Raw genomic sequence first — 18,859 nt, 5'->3', positions numbered from 1 at the left:
CTTCGCCAAGGCGAACACAACGGGCGCATAACAAAACAGTATCACTCACCCGAAAACCCCACCCTCCAAAGTGGTCGCGACAGCAGCTTATGCTTTTTTTCTTTCCACCCACGTGAAGTTCGTTCACAGGCGATTACCTAGTAAAATGGTGAGAAGGCAAAGAAAACTTGTTTCTTGAGGATTTCCGTTCACACGGATGAGTCATGAATCGGAATGGGAAAAATGAAACCGAAATATATGCCGCACTCGGAAAGTCTTTCCAAGTCTTTCTGAAGCAATTCATCCATCGCTTTTGTTTTGATAATTTCGTTATAGCTACCACTATTCGCTTTCTTTCTTCCAGAAATATGTCCAAAAACGATACTACTGTGGGTGGGAGGGAAAGTTTTCATATCTAACACATATAACAAACGTCCTTCTCGGTGCTTGAGTTGTGTAAATATTGTGGTAAATGAAATTAAAAATTCTGGGATGTTACAGACTTGCTGTCTTAGCGTAAAATACAACTACAGAGTGATTCACCATGTTTTTTAAACTAGCAAGTTAAAAAATGAATAAAATCGCGAAATCTTTATAATTATTCGAAAAAACATTCTTTGCCATTTATTGCGCTTGAGGTGATCTGTTTGAGTGGTACAATTTTTGATGACGATTTTGAGCATGTCAAGTGGTATCTGATCAATATCCCAACAGAAAAAAGTCTAAAGTTGTGATATCACACGATCTAGGCGGCCGATTGACAGGTCCACGGACTAGAAATTAAACGTTCACAGAATTTCTCACGCAATAATTTCATTGTTACATAACTTGGGTGAGACGTGGCGCCGTCCTGTTGAAACCAAATGTTATCAAGACTACGGGTGTCAAGTTCGGGCAGTAACCAGTGTGTTAACATGGCGCGATAACGGGGTCCATTCACAGTAACATTGCGTCCATGCTCATTTTTAAAGAAGTATGGACCAATGATACCACCACCCCAAAATCTGCACCAAACCGTTGTTTTTTGTGGATAAAGTGTTATCTGTTGCATCTCTTCGGGTTGCTCTTCACTTCAAATATGGTAATATTGCTTGTTGACGTTACCATTGAACGAGAAATTGGCTTCATTGCTGAACCAATAAAGATTCTTTTTTCAATACCCCAAACACTGAATTGGTGACGAACAGGCTTTTTAACCAATATCCTTCCGTAAAATATGCTAAGTTGTTCCGTACGACGTACGAATAGTGGACTCAGTTGGCCGATTATGTCGACCATAGTATGGTCGGAGCGCATGAAACATATTCCTCACAGAGCGCTGATTTTCGTAATAAAGTTAAACAATTTGAGGATGGTGAGCCGGTGGTGAGTATTTGCCAACAATACTGAACAACAATAGCATGACAGTTTGCTGTTAGCATCCGTTAACCACTAGAACATGCCCTGTTAAAAAAATACCATCACCCTGTGCTTCGTATTAGGAACGGCAATGGTATAGAACGGTCTTCCAAGTTCGTTCAAAAAATCCAAAATATGTCTGCAGGCATTCCTCTAGAAAATTTATTATACCACAATTCGTTTCTTAGTGATTTTTAAAGTTGGCGACCCAAAGGCACCATGAATGTAAATGTTTGTATTAAATTTTAGACATTTCTACACAATATTCAACTCATAACCTACCGTGCGCCTCCTTAATTGGAAGTGAAAATGTTGGAGTCGCATGGCAAATTTGGGGGGAGGGGGTTAGCCTAAGGGTTTCAGCAAGAAAAAAATCACTTTTTTTGCGATTTTTTTAGAACTTTGGGTGAAGCGAATTGACCAAAACTTTTGTGAATTATAATGTATCATTTCAATAACATTTTTTCGTGCAAAATATCTTCAAGTGACTCGGTGATGAAGCTTTTTGTAGAACGTCTCTGCAAAAATCACGATTTGCGGTGTTACCTGCCATTCAAAAACTACTTAACCGATTTCTTTCATTTTTTGCATACACATTCTATGTAAAAAAGTACCTAACCCCTACGTTGAGCTTTTTAGATATTTTTTCAATTAAGGATTTTTTTTTCAATTAAGGATTTTTTTCAATTAAGGATTTTTTATACTCATAAAATGGCGGAATTTTTGTTGAAAAATAGCAATTTTTATTTCATATGAGTAAAAAAAACCCCTTACTTGAAAACATATCTCAAAAACTCAACGTAGGGGTTAGGTATTTTTAAAGGAAGATTATTGAAATGATGCATTATAATTCGCAAAAGTTTTGGTCAATTCGCTTCACCCAAAGCTCTAAAAAAATCGCAAGAAAGCGATTTTTTTTTCTTACTGAAACCCTTTCCCCTCCCTCCCCCTTAAACAAAATATAACACCGCTCGACGACAAAAAAAAACAACTTTCATGGAATATGGCGTTTTTGTTTGTCTCTAGTACGTCAGGATCAGTTATTATCATTTGTAGAAATAGTTACAAATGGGAAAGAAAATTAAGTAAAATAAAAAATGGTTTAGGCTGTTTATGGTGTACATTTGAGTGCTAAGCTGAATGGTGTAATTAGATTTTGTATTCAGAACGCGACCTTAATTTATGCACTTTTAAAGTCAAGAAACTGAAATAAATGATTAAAACAGTTTTTAACTCTAGAAGTTGTAATAGAGAATCAATAGTTCAAAAACATGACTAAGAGACTTTGTGTCTTCAAAGTTATCGAGAATGGTATTAAAACAACTTTGCATAAGACGTAAACGCTCCATATATTCAGTATATCGGGTTATAATAGGTTTTTTGTGAAAAAAACGCTTTAAAGCAAGTTATTCTAATGTTAATGTTTACAGTAACTCTTACATTTATTTGACCCTCTGAAAAGTTGTTTAGAACAGCGAAACACATTTTTATACACGGCAGGATTCTCTAAAACTTACAATAAAAAGTTGTACGCCGGATTCTGTTTTTGCACGCACTTTTTTTGCACGACTTTTTTGCACGGTTTTGCAAAATAACACGTTTTATATGTATAAAATACCTATCTAGATATGCCAGTTTAATGATCTGATCATCCCGTGAAATGAGTTGTTAATCAAAATATGGTAGTTGAAAATCAATAATGTTGGGCAATGGTTTTTATAGGATTATATGCTTTTTATATATTATCAAATAATATTCCGGTTCATATATCACATCGCATTGGCAATGGAGCAATTGGTATATGGCCAAGTTCCCCCGGGTAGTGCCACTACATAAAGTACATTAATGTTGCTTGTTCAGTTTGATAAGCTAGAAACTGATAGCGGAGAATTTAATATGCAGGGATACGCAATACGTATTGTTTGGTCTGAGTAGCTAACGACTGATGTTTCTTTTTATCAACCAATTAGTGATCTCTGATTAAATAGAGCTTTCAAAGGGACAGGCACAAGTCTATTTTTTACTGAGATGGGACAAGTCGGTGCTGGACCTGTGGCCTTCGTCTGGCATGATCCACTCTCGTTGGTACGGATGTGTTCATGACTGGTTTGTGGATGAGTGGTCCTACTTACAAGTGAATTGATCACTTCGCTTGGGTGGAGATATATGTGACTTCTGCTAGCTGTCGAGCTTGGGTATGTTAGCTGGTTCCAAGAAGGTGTGCAGGACGGGCACCTGCGGGAATGTTGATTGTTTCACTCCACCTTTGGTTCTTGGAAATAACAAATCGCTTCCTCGGTGTGATATGTTCGAGTTGAATGCTCAATGGTTGAAATGTGCATTCGGTTCGAGCAGATTGAGTCGTTTGGAGGATTGGTGGTCTCTGAGAGCAGATGCGAATAACTCTGAAGTATCCAATAAAGGGAGATTGTATCTGTGGAACTTAAAAATATTGTCACTACTCTAGCTTATTTTCCTAATGTATTGTACATCATAACAACTACCATTATTGACTATTCAGAACAGACATTTTCAAATTCTGTTAAAAGATCGAGAAGAAATATAGCACAGTTGTAGTGAATAAAGTATTTGCGAATAGGGGCCAATACTGCTGGCATCTTTTATCATATTTATTAATAGTCGATTGATCCGCTTCAGACCTATGAGACGAAAGAGAAGAATAGGAACTAGACAAAAGGCGGTTCTAATTCTAAATTGGTTTAGTATAGATGTAGACGACTCAAACGCGCTGGCAGGAGAATATTTTTTAGAAGAAGACAAATTAAAGGACATCACACTTTTTGAGACACACATGCACAAAACTTTATCGTCCTCCTGAAGATCGGTGTTTAATTGGCAGATAGTCGCCATTTCGTACGATTTTGCGAAGTTTGCCTCGCTGGACGGACCGATATCCACCAAGGCATAGGTTGCAGTCGTTAAAAAAACTAGATTCGCTAAGTGTAAAATAGCGAATTTTTCAACTTTTCAGGAATGAATTTTTAATCAAGGTGCAGTTTTGGAAATTTTAAATGCAAAGAAGGGGTCTGTCAAAATTGCAAAATGGCAAATGCTGCCATTTTTCAGGAAAGAGTATTTAATTAAGTAAAAGCCAATCAATAGGCCGTTGAAAATTGACAATTTCTGACATTTCAATTGCGCAAGAGAGTCTTTGTATCAAAATGATTTTTTTTTACTTTTCACGAAAATTCTTTTGATGAGAAAATAACCATTTACATGAAAAAATCGCAAAAAATGACAATTTTGATATTGTTGTCCTAGAATCGAACAATGTTTCTTACCAAACTGTATATGACAGCATACTGTTCGAAAGGTCTAGTTTTCTTCGTTCAAAAAATGTTACAAAACCGAAAATCGGCTGAAAATGACAACGTAGCTAATTTTGTTGCGGCGAAAGTCACAAAAACTTTTTTTTTTGTTTCAAAATTTCGTGTGTGCATTATTTTGTATCGCATTTGCTATACTAGTTCATTTAAAAAGTTCAAAACCACTGCAGCACAATGTAATCTACAAAAAGTTGACAAACTCTAAATAGTTGAAACATTTTTCCATGTTAACTATTGCTTTTCAACGAACAATAACTTCTTTTAACGAATAAAAAAACTTACATTTTTCTAAACAAACTCTTCGAAAAATTGAAAAACTTCTACTGGGCACATTGACATTGTGCATTTAAAATGTCCAACAGTATTCATTGTTAAATGCCATAACCAAATAGCTGTTAATTAAAAAAAATCCAGATTTTTTTTTGCACCGTTTCTCAAAATAACACGGATTTTTTTTGCACGGTTTCTCAAAATAGCACGGATTTTTTTTGCACGGTTTCTCGAAATAACACGGGTTTTTTTGCACGGTTTCTCAAAATAGCACGGATTTTTTTTGCACGGTTTCTCGAAATAACACGGATTTTTTTGCACGGTTTCTTGAAATAACACGGATTTTTTGGCACGGTTTCTCGAAATAGCACGGATTTTTTTTTACACGGTTTCTCGAAATAACACGGATTTTTTTACACGTTTTTTTTTGCACGGAGCGCCTCCCCCGTGCAAAAGAAGAATTTGGTGTATAAAAGGATATTGTATTTAATTGAACTTCGACAATATTGTTCTATATCTCGATATGCTGCATAGAATAGAAATAAAATAAAGCCTTCAATTAAGTTGTTTAACATCAATCCCAAAAACCTTGATGAAGACACCAAGGCACTAAATAAAGTTACTTTTCCTTTATTACCTTTAAGATAATTAATCACTAATTTTTTTCAAGAGATTCACTGTGTTATGTTATAAAATTTCTTAGAAGATACTAAACCTCCAAAGTTGCCGGTCCCGAAATTATGTGATCTTGACCGAAAAACAATGTTTTTAACATTTACTGCAGTAATCTTGGCTTTAAAATTACTTAACTTGTGAGCTTGTATACCAAATTTAATTACGCAATTCAACTCAGCTCTGAAATGTACACCAAAAATAGTCACAATTTTTTTATTTTGGCTGATTTTCAACTATTTTTATAATTTTAAAATATTCATGAAAACCAACCCTGACATACTAAAGACAAACAGAAAACGTTATACTTCATCATTTTCCTTCTATTTTCCGAAAAAAGATATGCGATTACAGACACTCCAATTTTTTTTATCAGTGTAATTCTTCAAGTTTGTCCAAGACGACAATTTTAAGCTGCTATTCGAGAAGACCAGTGCACTATGGTTTCAAAGAGGTATTTAGATAGACAAAATTATGCTCAAAACGTTACTTTTAAATATATGGCGTGTTCGGCAAACTTTCTTAGTACTTGTTTGCCGAGAAGGTATTTACGGCAAACCTAGGCACAGTGAACCAAAGTTCAAACTTATCAGGAATTTTATCCGTGTAAGTCAGCCAAATTAAACAATTACGAATCCTTGGTGCGGTTACCAACTAACAACAGTCAACCTTTCACTACTATGTACAGGATATATGCGGTATATTTACACAAGCGATAAACACCATTAAATTTCATAAGCTTGATTCATTGTTAAAAAAATACTGAAAAAATCCTCTTTGTTTTGTATGCCCGATGTAAGTCGTTTCCGTGAACTGCAGCAGATTCGTTTTACTATGTATTGATAACATAAACAGCCATTACTGGTACGATTTCAGACTTCACCGAAGCAGTTGTTGTGCAAAAAGCTTTATTGGTGGCTCGTTAAACGACGCAACACACAAAATATTCCCACGGGTTCACATCGGTCGTACATAACTGCCATTTTTTCTTGCCGAATGCGGTACTTATCCTTTATCTGAGGAGTCATATATTCTATTTGATCGGGTTTCTAGACCTTTTATATACAATAAACTACTTTTTCGTAACATATACCGATTAGAAAATTTCACCGATAAACGAACGCTTGCTTGTGTCACCGTGTTTTAATTTTACTGTCTGTTGTTCATTCTTCTCAGATACCTTGAAGCATGGACTATGTAACATATTATTTGTTTTAATCTGGTAACGTAAAATGAGATGTTGACGTTAGAATTTAGTACAAATTTACCGCACGCACCCTATATATGGGAGTATACGTCATGAAATCGTCTAAATTAAAAAACCCATAGCTAAAACTGTGTTCTTCCAAGCAGACCAACACCACCGACACACTATCGGTGAACGAACTTTGTCGTGGCCATAGAACTAGAACCTTGAAACTACCAACCCTACCACCGTTTTCGAGCAATCGCTCAACGTTTTCTCACTAGGTAAGCATATAATTACTGTATGAAACGAAACTTCCTTACAAATAATTCGGCAACTCACCTTCAGAAGCGCTAAGCAGAAAGAAAAATCAGTGTTGTGAACGAATTAACTGACAACGGAAAAAATCACTATTAAAAATTTTACCAAGGGGCTCCGTGCAAGGCAATGGATGTTCACTGATGACTCATGGCTGCAAAGTGGCTGGAAAGCAAAACCGAGCACGGGAGAGCACAAAAACGATACCCGAGGTGCATTTTTATGATACTATTTCTCTTGACTAGAATTTACGTACATAGCGCCGTCCCAGCCGGCATACATACAATCATACACTTGGAAGCAGGCGCATCTGCACATGACTAAAGACTAAAGACTGTATATGTATACCTAACCGGAGTTGCTACGAAAAATCGATATTCGGTACACGAGCAAAATTTACGAAGATAACGATGCGATGGGGTGGTGGGTGGAACTCCTGTAGGCTAGAACTGATTTTTACAATTGTTACCCATAGTGTCATATGAAACCGAGTGTCTGTGGTCAGCAGTTCAACTGTATTATTGAATTTGTCGAGTTTTGCGATAGTTGTTCTCAATCTGTTGGTATGGATATAGATAGAGTTTGATTTGACATCAATAAAACCGATGTCGCCAACACCAACGAAACACATTTGGCTGGGTTTAAAAAATTTTAATTTTCTTTGAAAAGCTTATAAACTACAAAAATCGGCACTCATAATGTTTAACCCGCTGTTACCAAAATTTTTGTTTTGCTTAAAAAGCAATTGTAGATTTTTTTTTGTAATGAGAAAACCGAAAAATATATTGCCAGCTCACGAAAGCTACGGATTTTGATTTAACCGAAAAATGCACAATACAGTAGGATTCCGTTTTTGGCAACAACATTATTTTTTTCAGTTGCCAAAACCGGACCCGTGCACAAAAATGAAACCTTATTTTTAAAGTTTGGATTTTCAATTTACGACTTCAAAAATGTTTCAAGGATTTTTAATCATATGTGAAATGAAATAATAAGAAAAAATATGCAAATTCAATTTTATTCATGATTTTATCAAATTCAGACGTCGTACAATGGAGCAAGCTTTCGACGCTCAAAACCTCTACCGCCCTGGATATATATCCTGGAGGATTAGTGTCTTTAACAAAGCATCTTAGATGGAAATGATCATAATTTTGACAACTTTGGTTTTAATCTAGATAAGTAGAAACTGATCTAGATCAGTTCTATCTTTGATAGAGGTATTCTATCAAAAAACTTTCTTCGGCAAAGTTGTTTGTTTTGATATTTCTAACACATGTACTGAAGACATTTATACTTTATAACCTATGTAGATGGCGCTACATGACATTTAAAAAAATACTCGAAAAATTGAATTTTAACATTTGTTTATGAAAATTATATCTAGAAATAAATGTTTTATTCCTAAATCTTCGAAAATATACAATAATAAAAATGCTTAAAAGAGTGATACATGTTATCATGACATTTTAAGGTTGTTTTCATCAAAAATATTAAAAAAATATGTTCCACAAAATTTGTAATAACCCACGAAGCGCCAGATGGCGGCAGCTGGAATTTTGTTTGTGACTAGAAAAAACCTTTAACTTTATAACCACGAAGAGAAAAAGGTGGGCCTTTTGCAGACAAATAAAATGAGGAAAAAATATAATTCAAGTTAAATAGTTCCTAAAATATATGCAAATATTTTCTTGCTTTCGAATTCAAATATAATATTTCGAACTGAGAATAAATTTATCAAGTAATTTATAAAGTAATCGTATTTAAATCACTGCTGTGTCTAGTCCTTTCTGCAGTTTTCCGAATTGTAGTTCAGTCATAAGGCTGTGCTTATTCTTTGCAAGAAACGTTTATCAGTCAGTCAGTCAAAATAATGCTCATTTTCATCCAAGATACTTTTCCGAAGACACAAATCCTTCAGGATACATACACAGGGCGCTAGAGGATTTGAGCGTCGAAAGCAGCATTCTTCCCACTGCGCCGTCCTGTAGAATTCTCACAATCTTCGCGCACTTCTCGAGTGCAATTCCCCTCATTACGAATTTGTAAAATAGCATTTAATTCGAATCGCTTTTCTTCGGCCCACTGAACGTCAAAACTCGGTAGTGTTGATTTCGCTCATGGGGCTGTTATGTCTTCTTTTTGAAAATTATTGAACAATTTTGTTTAAAAAACACAGCTCTTTTAAAAAATTAATAAATTTATTGCTTCTAACTCATCGTTGATCTTTCAAATGGAATTGATAGATTGAAAATCGAACTACAATGCTAGAAGATATATAGGTTTGAAGAAAACCATTTGTGTTGTAAAAATCACTTGCAACTTGTCCATATTATAGGGGAAAGTCGTCGGTTGCCGGCACTGGTCGGTTGTCGGCACCCCTATGTAGCATTTGACAGAAACCAGATATGAACATTCTGATAAGGGGCCATACACTAATTACGTAAGGGAATATGGGGGGAGGTGGAGTTTCAAAATATCTTACGAATTCTTATCTATGGGGGAGGGAGGGATTGTCCTTTCTTACGTAATATCATAAAACAAGAATGAAAAATGAAATCAATAAAGAAAATATTGTTTTCATAAGAAAAGGGTACACAAAACGAGTATATATTGTACATCATGGTCAAGGAAGGGCGGACCTCGAATTAAAGTATTTTCTAGCTGGATATGATTCCTAAATTAGTTATGGAATATTGTTGATTGTTGGTAGCGTGAGGAGCGACTTAATTGTCGATGGTGTTGGAGCAGTTACAGCAATTTCTTGACTCTTTATAGTACATTGTTCTGTTCAGGAACTGGAGTCACCATATGCCTTACAAGTTAGGAAGTGTTGGTACCGTATTATTAGGCTAACATCCTTTTTCAAATTTTCGCTTCCGCAAGGTAGCCGGAAAATGTTCTGGCATGCGATTGTCAAAGATCTTGTAGACCGAATATTTGCAGTGTGAACTGTATTTGACTTCAAGAAAATGCGTAGATAGCTATCTACGATTTTTTTCGGAGATAGACGTTCACAGTTGGAACTCAGAATTAATTCCCACCAGAAGAGGTTTTACATCACAAGGAACTATTTCCGAATACATATAGCGAAGCAGACTATAAGGACCAAATCGGAGTTTCTGAATATCTCCCAGCAGTTATTCTGGAATTTCTACTGGGTAAAATTAAGATGCTAATAAAATTACAGCTGATGATTACAGTTGAATTTTGTCATTAATTTTCTTGTAATAATTCTTTAAGTATCGTTTTCGCTATCTTTCTATTTAATGAATTAACAATACGCTTTTTTAATTACGAAAATCATGATAAGATCTTACCTAGGGGGGAGGGGGAGTTCACTAAAATCTTACGAACTCTTATCAGGGGGGGGGGGGGAGGGGGAGGTTGAAAAGATATAAAAAAGCCTTACGTAATTAGTGCATGGCCCCTAAATATTATTTGTTATATATTAGCGCGATCTTTTTGTGCCGATTGCTGAAGCAGACTCGAATGTTTTGTTCTACAACCAATATATTTTTTGAACAAGTGAAACTCTACTCAAAAGTTTTTTTTTGATGATTTGCTTAGTGTTACAGAAAGAAGTAAATCGATCGAAAAAGTATGCGCATTGAGTATTTACGATGTGAATTTATTCTATTTTGTGATTCAACGTTGAATGGCGCCGAAATGTTCGCCACAAGTTTTCTTTTGATCAGTTTTCAAAAAGGTTACTAAAATCGGTTGTCGGCACCCAAACATGGTCGGTTGTCAGCACCCAATTTTTTGTGGCAAATGCTCTCAATAACCTAATCAATATGGGTATTTTGGAACGGGCTTTGCGAATAAATACCAGAGATCGATCTTTGGCACCATTCTGTAAACCAGGAAGGCGACTTCCGGTTTAGCGTTTTACATTTACATGAAGAAAGCCCACCTGGTCGTGTTTTCACCGCTAGGTAGCACCGTATATAGCTAGGTAGCAGATTGTCAAGACCAGATAATTTGGTGGGGGACTCGGGGTTATCCTGGAGTCCCCCGCCCGTTTTGACTGACTTTTAAAAAATGCTCTTGAGTCAAAATAATCTGTCGAAAATGTTTGGTCTTGCATGTCAGTGAAACCTGTAAAATTTCATCGGAATCTAAGATGGTCGCTAACGATTTTAGAGATTTTCGGATCTTCGTCTCATATGTAGAAAATTATTTTTTTCTTTGATTTATAATAGATAGATAGATTTCGCGCTATCACAACTATTTGTCTATATTACGTGTTATCTATTTTCAACCCAATTAAAATATCGCAGAGAAGAAATAATTAAATCTGTTTTAATACTGTTGCAAAAAATAGTGTCCCGGTCAATTACACAGAGAAGATTAGTATTTCTTGACAGTATTTCTGCGGTCGGCTGTTTGGAGTTCAAATTGCCTTTGTTTAGAAAACAAAAGATATTCTCGGTAGCCAGCTACCCAGAGTTTAAAAAAAACCTCAAAAACTAAACAAGATCGTCTTTTCTTTTTCGAGTGATCATGTACTGGAAGACTATCTGAATAACTATATAATAAGCTCTGCCTTACAGGTGCATCGCTTGCTTGGAGCAAATCTTAGACGTTTTACCCTTCCAAACCACCAACTTTACGACACCTATGAAAGAGTCTGATGAATCGTCGCTCTTCAATTAAGTAGGTGAAGCATCAACACTTCCCGTGAACAATGAAGATGGAGGCAGCCTGTAATAGTAGCTATCATGCTGTTGAGGTTTTAATATGGGTCGGATTGGTATGAATTTCTACTCACCGTTTCCTAAGCAAATCATATTAGATAATCAGCAATCAAACTTGATGAAGTCAGTGTGCAATCCGCCGAAATCATCCTCACAATGCAACGGAGAAGAGCATGGTGTTATACTTGGCTTTAGAATTTTGTTATGCAGTATATTGAAACAAATGGGAACAGGAGAGTAAGCTATAACGTGACGTAGGTAGATTAAAACAGGTTTTATGTTGTTGAGATCGCGGGATGTACATATAAGAATAATCATCATCTTGAATTTTATTAACGGATTCACCTCAAAAGCTAGAACATCCCGAGTCTCCACGCGAAACCCGAGCCCAATCGGACACGATCAAGGGGCACAGCAAAGTAATCAAAGCCAGAAAATACCCTCCTACGATAAATCACCAGAAATCTAGTACGAACCCTACGCCAACTGGAGTAGAAATGCCTGAAACTTTGAAACCCAGTGCCATGTAGAGGAGAATCCTTCTTCTAATCTAACTCCTCCGGAATCCAAGAAATCTTTGAAAAAAATTCTGAAATGCGGTCTTCAACCTCCCCCGTTATCACAACTCGCAAAATCGCACACATGTCCAGGCAAAAAGATGAAAAAATGCAGAAATGCGAGGTGAGTGTATTCTATAGTTTTAAAATTTTGTAGATACCCAGTTTTGAAAAGAAAAGTTAATGATAATGTTTTAAAGACTCTGCCGCTACTATAATCCAAAATTTGTACAAACTAATTGGATCTCTAGAAAAATAAAAAAAAATCCTGAAGAAAATCTAAGACAGTTCAGGAGCACTTCAACAATTTGAAATTTTACCCAAAATCGGCCCATTTAAAAAAAATCAAAAGTCACCACAAGTAGGGAGCGTTTTAGCAAATTCACTCCGAAGAAGAAAGTTGTCCTAATACCCTAACCTTTCATTTAAGTAGTTAGCCCGATGACTGATTTAACATGATGTCATTTCGGGACACCCTAATATATAAGACTAGATTGATGATGGCCAGATTATATTAAATTTTATGGTGTTAAGTGTAATAACAATGTTCTAAATACGTAGGGGAGAGTGGGTACACTTGATCCCACCTGTGTTTTTTCAATTTTTCAATTAAATAAAAAAAATTAATCGCAAAATTTGCCATTTTGTAGTCAATTCGAACTGTAAGAGCTATGAATGATGTGTAAATCCGAATACTATGTCCTATCAGTAATATAAATTAAAAGTTTTGAAAATGCTGACAAAACGAGGTTTTTGTGAAAACGTGTGATAACCCGAACCCCTGCCTACTAGGACTGAACAAACAAAGCACACTATGACTAATAGACACGAAAGCTTAGCTAATTACCCATCCTGACAAATAAATTAACCTTTTTAGATGCACGGCAAACTTAAACCACAGTCGAAAGTCATGACAAGTATTTGCCGTAAATCAGTGCTGTTCAAGTGGTTTTTCCAACCTTCAATAACTTATACCATAATTTGTTCACGGGAAAAAACATTTTAGATCAATTAATAGTGCTAGGTACTTTATGAAAATGATGTTTTTCTATTTCTATACATTTCGAAAGTGTTTGAAAAAACTAATGATAGGGATCAAGAATACCCAGTGTTACAGGGACCAGAGGTACGTGTTCTATGAGGTGAAAAAAATTTAAATACTTGTGTATGTGTGTTCAACTTTTTAGCAAAGAAAATACATGATGGGCCAATTGACAGCTGTGACTAACCAGATAAATTTTTTAAAGTCAATTTATTTTTTTGCTTTTTAATGAGTTTCTTCAAATACGGATTTTATATGTAAACATAATTCCATTGCCAACAAAATTTAAAAAATGGCGGTCTAAATTGCCTCGTAGTGAGGTCCGAATTACCCTTACATTGTGAAACGTAGAGTTTTGCAAATCGTCGCCTTGCGCTGCCATGGAGTGGTGCAAATTATATTTTATGGCAACAAAATGTACTATGCAAAAAATAGTTTTTTTGTGCACAATACCTAACTTAAATTAGTTTTTAGCGTTTCGGATTCTCCTTACCAGTAACTAGCACCATCTTGGTGCCAATTAGATGATAAATCTAAACTAGCACCAAAATTAGCACTAGTTAGACGCTCAATCCTAAATCCAAAAAGTCATACGTCTTGCATGAACTAAGCAACTGGCATCTTCCGAGTTATCTCTCGGAAGACAAGCACGGAAGCTCTCGAAACATGCCAGTTGCTTAGTTCATGGCAGGCGTATGATTTTTTGGATTTAATATTGAGTGCTAGTTTAGATTTATCATCTAATTGGCGCCAAGATGTTGCTAGTTACTGATGAGGAGAATCCGAAACGCTAAAAACTAATGTTAACAAAATGTAGCTGAGGTTTCAAACTAATAATCAGGACCTTTGACCGATACATTCATTAACATATATCCACCCAAAAAGGACGATTTGCTTAGGAAGGTCCGAATAGCCCCGGGTTCCGCCTATGCTTTCTTCGGTAAAACGTCGTTTTCAATGCCTTTCCAACAACAGACAAATTATAGCTCACGGAAAAACCCTGTCCTATACCAGGATATCTTACTTTACCTGATCCTATCTACGCTGTAGATTTCCTCACATAGGCTAACACAGAAAATTAATGTGTTTTGTCACTCATGCCCAGTCGAAGAAATTGAACACGGAGCGACAAAAGACACCCCTTCATGAAGTACCGTGCTACTGCAGCTACCAATGCAGCAGCAAAACATCTCTTTGTGACGTCTGAAACTCACGATGGAAAATTGGGATGAGTTCAGGCGATGCATCGTAATCAACCACCACCCCCCTCCCAACAGCTAGTTGCAACGGTTTGAGAGTTGTCCAGAGGACGGGAAAAGTGCATCGCAATTCGATCTTTGTTGTTCCAGAAAAATCAATACAATGATGGAATCTGAATGCTTGTTTCGTAGGCATATGCAATTGGTTGATGTAATTGTCATCTGGTTTATATAAAAAATTTAAGCATATTCAAGCTTGTTCTGCAGATTATCGGTGAAATGACATTTTACTCGGAGGAAAATGAATCATATAGAAAGAATCATGCGAAATCAATCCCCCGACGATGTCTACGACGTAATGATCCTGTGAGAGGAGAAAGAGAGCTTTTCCGATGGGGGCGAAAAAACGATGAGGCACATAAAGAAAGGCTGGTTTTCAAAATGGCGTTCCAGAATTTTACCACGAGCCATGTTGTCTAATAAAGCCACGTAAAACAATTTTTTTCACGATTTTGCACTATAAAGTTTTTCTTCTTTACTGTATTCGAATTCACTCTGGGAAAATCCCTGATCACATTTTCCAATATGGCCGCCAACTGCTTTTCATCACAGACGAAAATCAAATATGGAATCCAATGGTACTTCTAGTACATGACCTCTATCAAGTTTCTTCCCAGTTAGTCTAAAAACGCTGGAACTTTGGATTACATTTACAACACTTTAGAAATTATAGATTTTTATAAATTTGCAAACACGTAAAAATGGGGAAAATATATTTTCCACTTCATGATTTATCACACTTACAGATGAAAATTTATAATTCAAGTTGAATTTCCAGAAAACTTTATGCAGCACTTCCTCAAAAAATTACTTTTTTCACTTCACTTCACCAAATCGCGAAACATTCACAAATTTCATAACATCTACCGTAATATCCTGTATTTTTTGGGTTCAGATTTGACCCTCCTGGAGAAGAGTGTTCAGAACAGAACTACTAGATATTCACCCTGTGGGCTGCGATTACAAATCCATACCGACCGAAGCTTCGTGCGAAACTAAACTGGAACAATCGAAAAATAAGGATTTACAGCTGAGAGAGCAGATACAGGTTCGATGGAATTCCGGGAGTTTGCAAACGACAAACGAATGTGCGCATGTGTGCGCTCTTTCGGTCCGAAGGGAGATTCGTTGTTATCGATTACAAAACATAGATTAGAGCATGCAGCAGCGCAGTGGTCGAAATCTCCTTATCAGTGTTATTGAGGCTGGCTGTATGCAGCCTTTATTTCAGATAATAAAGAATGTACCACATCAAATCGCATCACGGAAAAAACGCTGTAGGAAATAATTGGGTATTTCCTCTTGAAAATTTGGGTAGAAGTAGTTAGAGTATATTGTTTACACTGTATTTTTATCGCCGTCAGTTTTTCGAAAATTGGAGAAAATGGCAAAAGTGTAAAAGTACCGTCACGAATTGATTTTGCGCACCTGGAAAATCCTCAACTCTTCTATCGGGACATCGTAAAACAACTCGGAATTGTGCAGTCAATGGTGAGTCGTATGATTAAACGTTACTACCAAACTCTGAGCATCGAACGGAAGGAGAAATGCGATCAGAATGGATGTTCTATTAGTGAACAGGATCACAAGCGTGTAGTGAAAGCATTTAAGCGGAATCCCAATGCTTCGGTCAGCGATGTGGACAAAAAGTTGAATCTGTCCAAATCTTTCGTTCAGAGAGCCAAGGACCGGGAGGGACTGCATATAATACAAAGTGCAGAAGGCTCCAAATTGTGACGAACAGCAAAATACGGTGGGAAAGTCACAGGCCCGGAAATTGTACACCCAGATGCTGACGAAGCCTCATTGTCTCATCATGAATGATGAGACTTCCGTGAAGGCGGACTTCTGGGGCTACTGGTCTTCATCGCCTAGCACAAAAGGAAGTAAGGAAGCAGAAACTTTCGAAATTTGCCAATAAGTACATGATTTGGCAAGTGATCTGCTCATGTGGCAAACGAAGTGCGCCGTTCGTAACTACCGGGACTGTAAATGGGAAGATCTACCTACCTACCTGCAGAAGCGTCTGCTTCACCTGCTAAAGCAATACGAGGGCCATACGATCTTCTGGCCGGATCTAGCTTCGTGCCACTATTCAAATGTTGTCCTGGAGTGGTACGAAGCCAACGGGGTCGCTTTCGTACCCAAGGACATAAACACCCCCAACGCACCGAAGCTAAGGCCCATCGAAAAATACTGGGCAATTATGAAGCAGGCACTACGGAAGCATCCCAAGGACGTCAAATCTGAGGAAGACATAAAGAAAAAGTGGGTTTCCGTACGGAAGAAGCTGCAGCCAGATGTTGTACAGAACGTAATGAGTGGAGTTAAGCGTAAGGTGCGAGCGTACGGTTATGGTATTGAAGTTGAATGAAATAAATATGCCAAAAGCTTACTAATAGATTATATTCTATTGTCGGGAAGTTTGAACAGGTAATTTTCTACAGCGTTTTTTTTTCGTGATGCAATTTGATGTGTTAATTAGCATTGGGTTTACAAAATCTCCCTATTCAACACTTAAATATCTGTAAGATACCCAAAATCTAACGCTTGTTCAATTCTAACTGAATATATTAGGTGGTTTAGAGTAATTCAGGGAAACAATATGAACAGTCTATTTAGTAGGCAATAAAAGTAGAAAACATACATACCTAAACGATAATTGTAGGAACTTGTCACGGATTTAGATAATGCGCTCATAAGCATTTACAAAAATATCCATTTTGTAGATTGCTGACATCCATACCTAAAGATTGAGGAAGAAACAAAAAGTTATCTTAATTGAAAGATCAACATTTAAAAAAAACGATAGTAGCAGTGACATCATATCATCATAGAAATCATCAGAATCCGACACTAACTTAGTGACAGGATTAAGAATTCGACGCTAGCTTAGTCCTGTCACTAAGTTAGTGTCGCATTCTGATGAGAGGAACTCGAAATGCATCACCAAAAATAATTAAGTTGAAGGATTTGTGGAACAATTTTCTCCTTAGTGAAGAAAAAATAGTTTTTATCTAAATTGGCTTGCTAAACCAAACCAAGTTTTGGTTTCAATGATTCTCATCAGCTTAATCAGAACTCCTTTTCTTGCGGAACATCACGCAGTACTAGAGGTTTGCTCAGAAACACAATAATGTTTTTGATTTTGGACCTAGCGATGTTTTAGTCCTGTCGCTAAGTTAGTGTCGGATTCTGATTAGAGGAACTCTGCTTTACTCCATCGATATCGACCGCTTTTCTCGATACCAAGTGTTGTTACTGGCAACAGCTAGAACCGCGCACAAAACTTACTCTATATAAATCGGTGATACTCCCTGCTCCGTACTAACATGAGGCACGGGTTTTGAAAAAAGCAGCGTTCAGTACTTGGCGGCACAGTAAAAAATGGAGTATACAAACATATTTACATTGGAAAGCTGAGAAAATACGGCTGACTACACTGCCCTTGTATGCAAAAGTGACGTAAACGCCATCGATTATATTTTTCAGGAAATCAATTTTTATCTTGCATGGTGCGGGTAAAAGCATGCTTTCATCACTTCTTTTTTCGCGTTTCAACAGATCATTTTTTATTTTCATTTGAAGTGCTTGCACTGAAAGATGCGGATTTTCGTAGCAAACTTAAAAATACGACAAAGAGAAATTTGACCAAAGTGGCGTTTACGTCACTTTTGCATACAAGGGCAGTACAGCGGGCTGTACACGTAGTACGAATGCCGAAAAGTTATGCTCAGCAGAGAACCTACGAGGTAGAGGTCGTCGACTTCGGAGCAAATCTTTTTGCACTATTTCAGCCAGGAATAGAACCTCTGGGAACTGCTCCCACGTCGTAAGAGGTGACTAACAACATACTAGGAGTTCCTAGGTCGAGGTATTGCTCCGTACCGAATACTGAACCTGGACGGACCTTAAGGTTTTACATCATAACCTTTATCTATTCTGTATTTAGTGAATCACTGACATATAGTCACCTTTTCTGATTCGCTATTCTCGATTGTGCACCAACGTTTTAAGTTTCTTCTGGCGGTTGTATAATAGCCGTAAATGACGAAATCTAATGTTATACTAAGTAACACGCCGAGGTTTAACTTCCAAAGCTTTGGTTTAAAAACCGTTTTTAAAAAAAGT

The 18,859-nt window shown here is 36.8% G+C and overlaps 1 protein-coding gene across 7 annotated transcripts in view; it reads right to left on the bottom strand.

The window, feature by feature from the left end:
- Positions 1-18,859, bottom strand: part of LOC131692357 (kinesin-like protein unc-104) — a 149,241-nt gene that overhangs the window by 64,040 nt on the left and 66,342 nt on the right. For 5 of the 7 annotated variants that reach the window (XM_058979356.1, XM_058979359.1, XM_058979361.1 and 2 more), the window contains exon 1: positions 15,473-15,713. The exons of 1 other annotated variant lie outside the window; for it this stretch is intronic. The gene's annotated coding sequence lies outside the window, so the exon portion shown is untranslated. Of the gene's footprint in view, positions 1-15,472; positions 15,714-17,379; positions 17,475-18,859 lie in introns of those variants that run through there. One more of the 7 variants, XM_058979358.1, reaches the window with a different exon arrangement.

The sequence above is a fragment of the Topomyia yanbarensis genome, chromosome 3 (assembly GCF_030247195.1).
Source record: "Topomyia yanbarensis strain Yona2022 chromosome 3, ASM3024719v1, whole genome shotgun sequence".
NCBI lineage: Eukaryota > Metazoa > Arthropoda > Insecta > Diptera > Culicidae > Topomyia > Topomyia yanbarensis.
The sequence above is the reverse complement of the archived record's forward strand: the minus strand, read 5'-3'. Positions and strand labels throughout refer to the sequence as shown.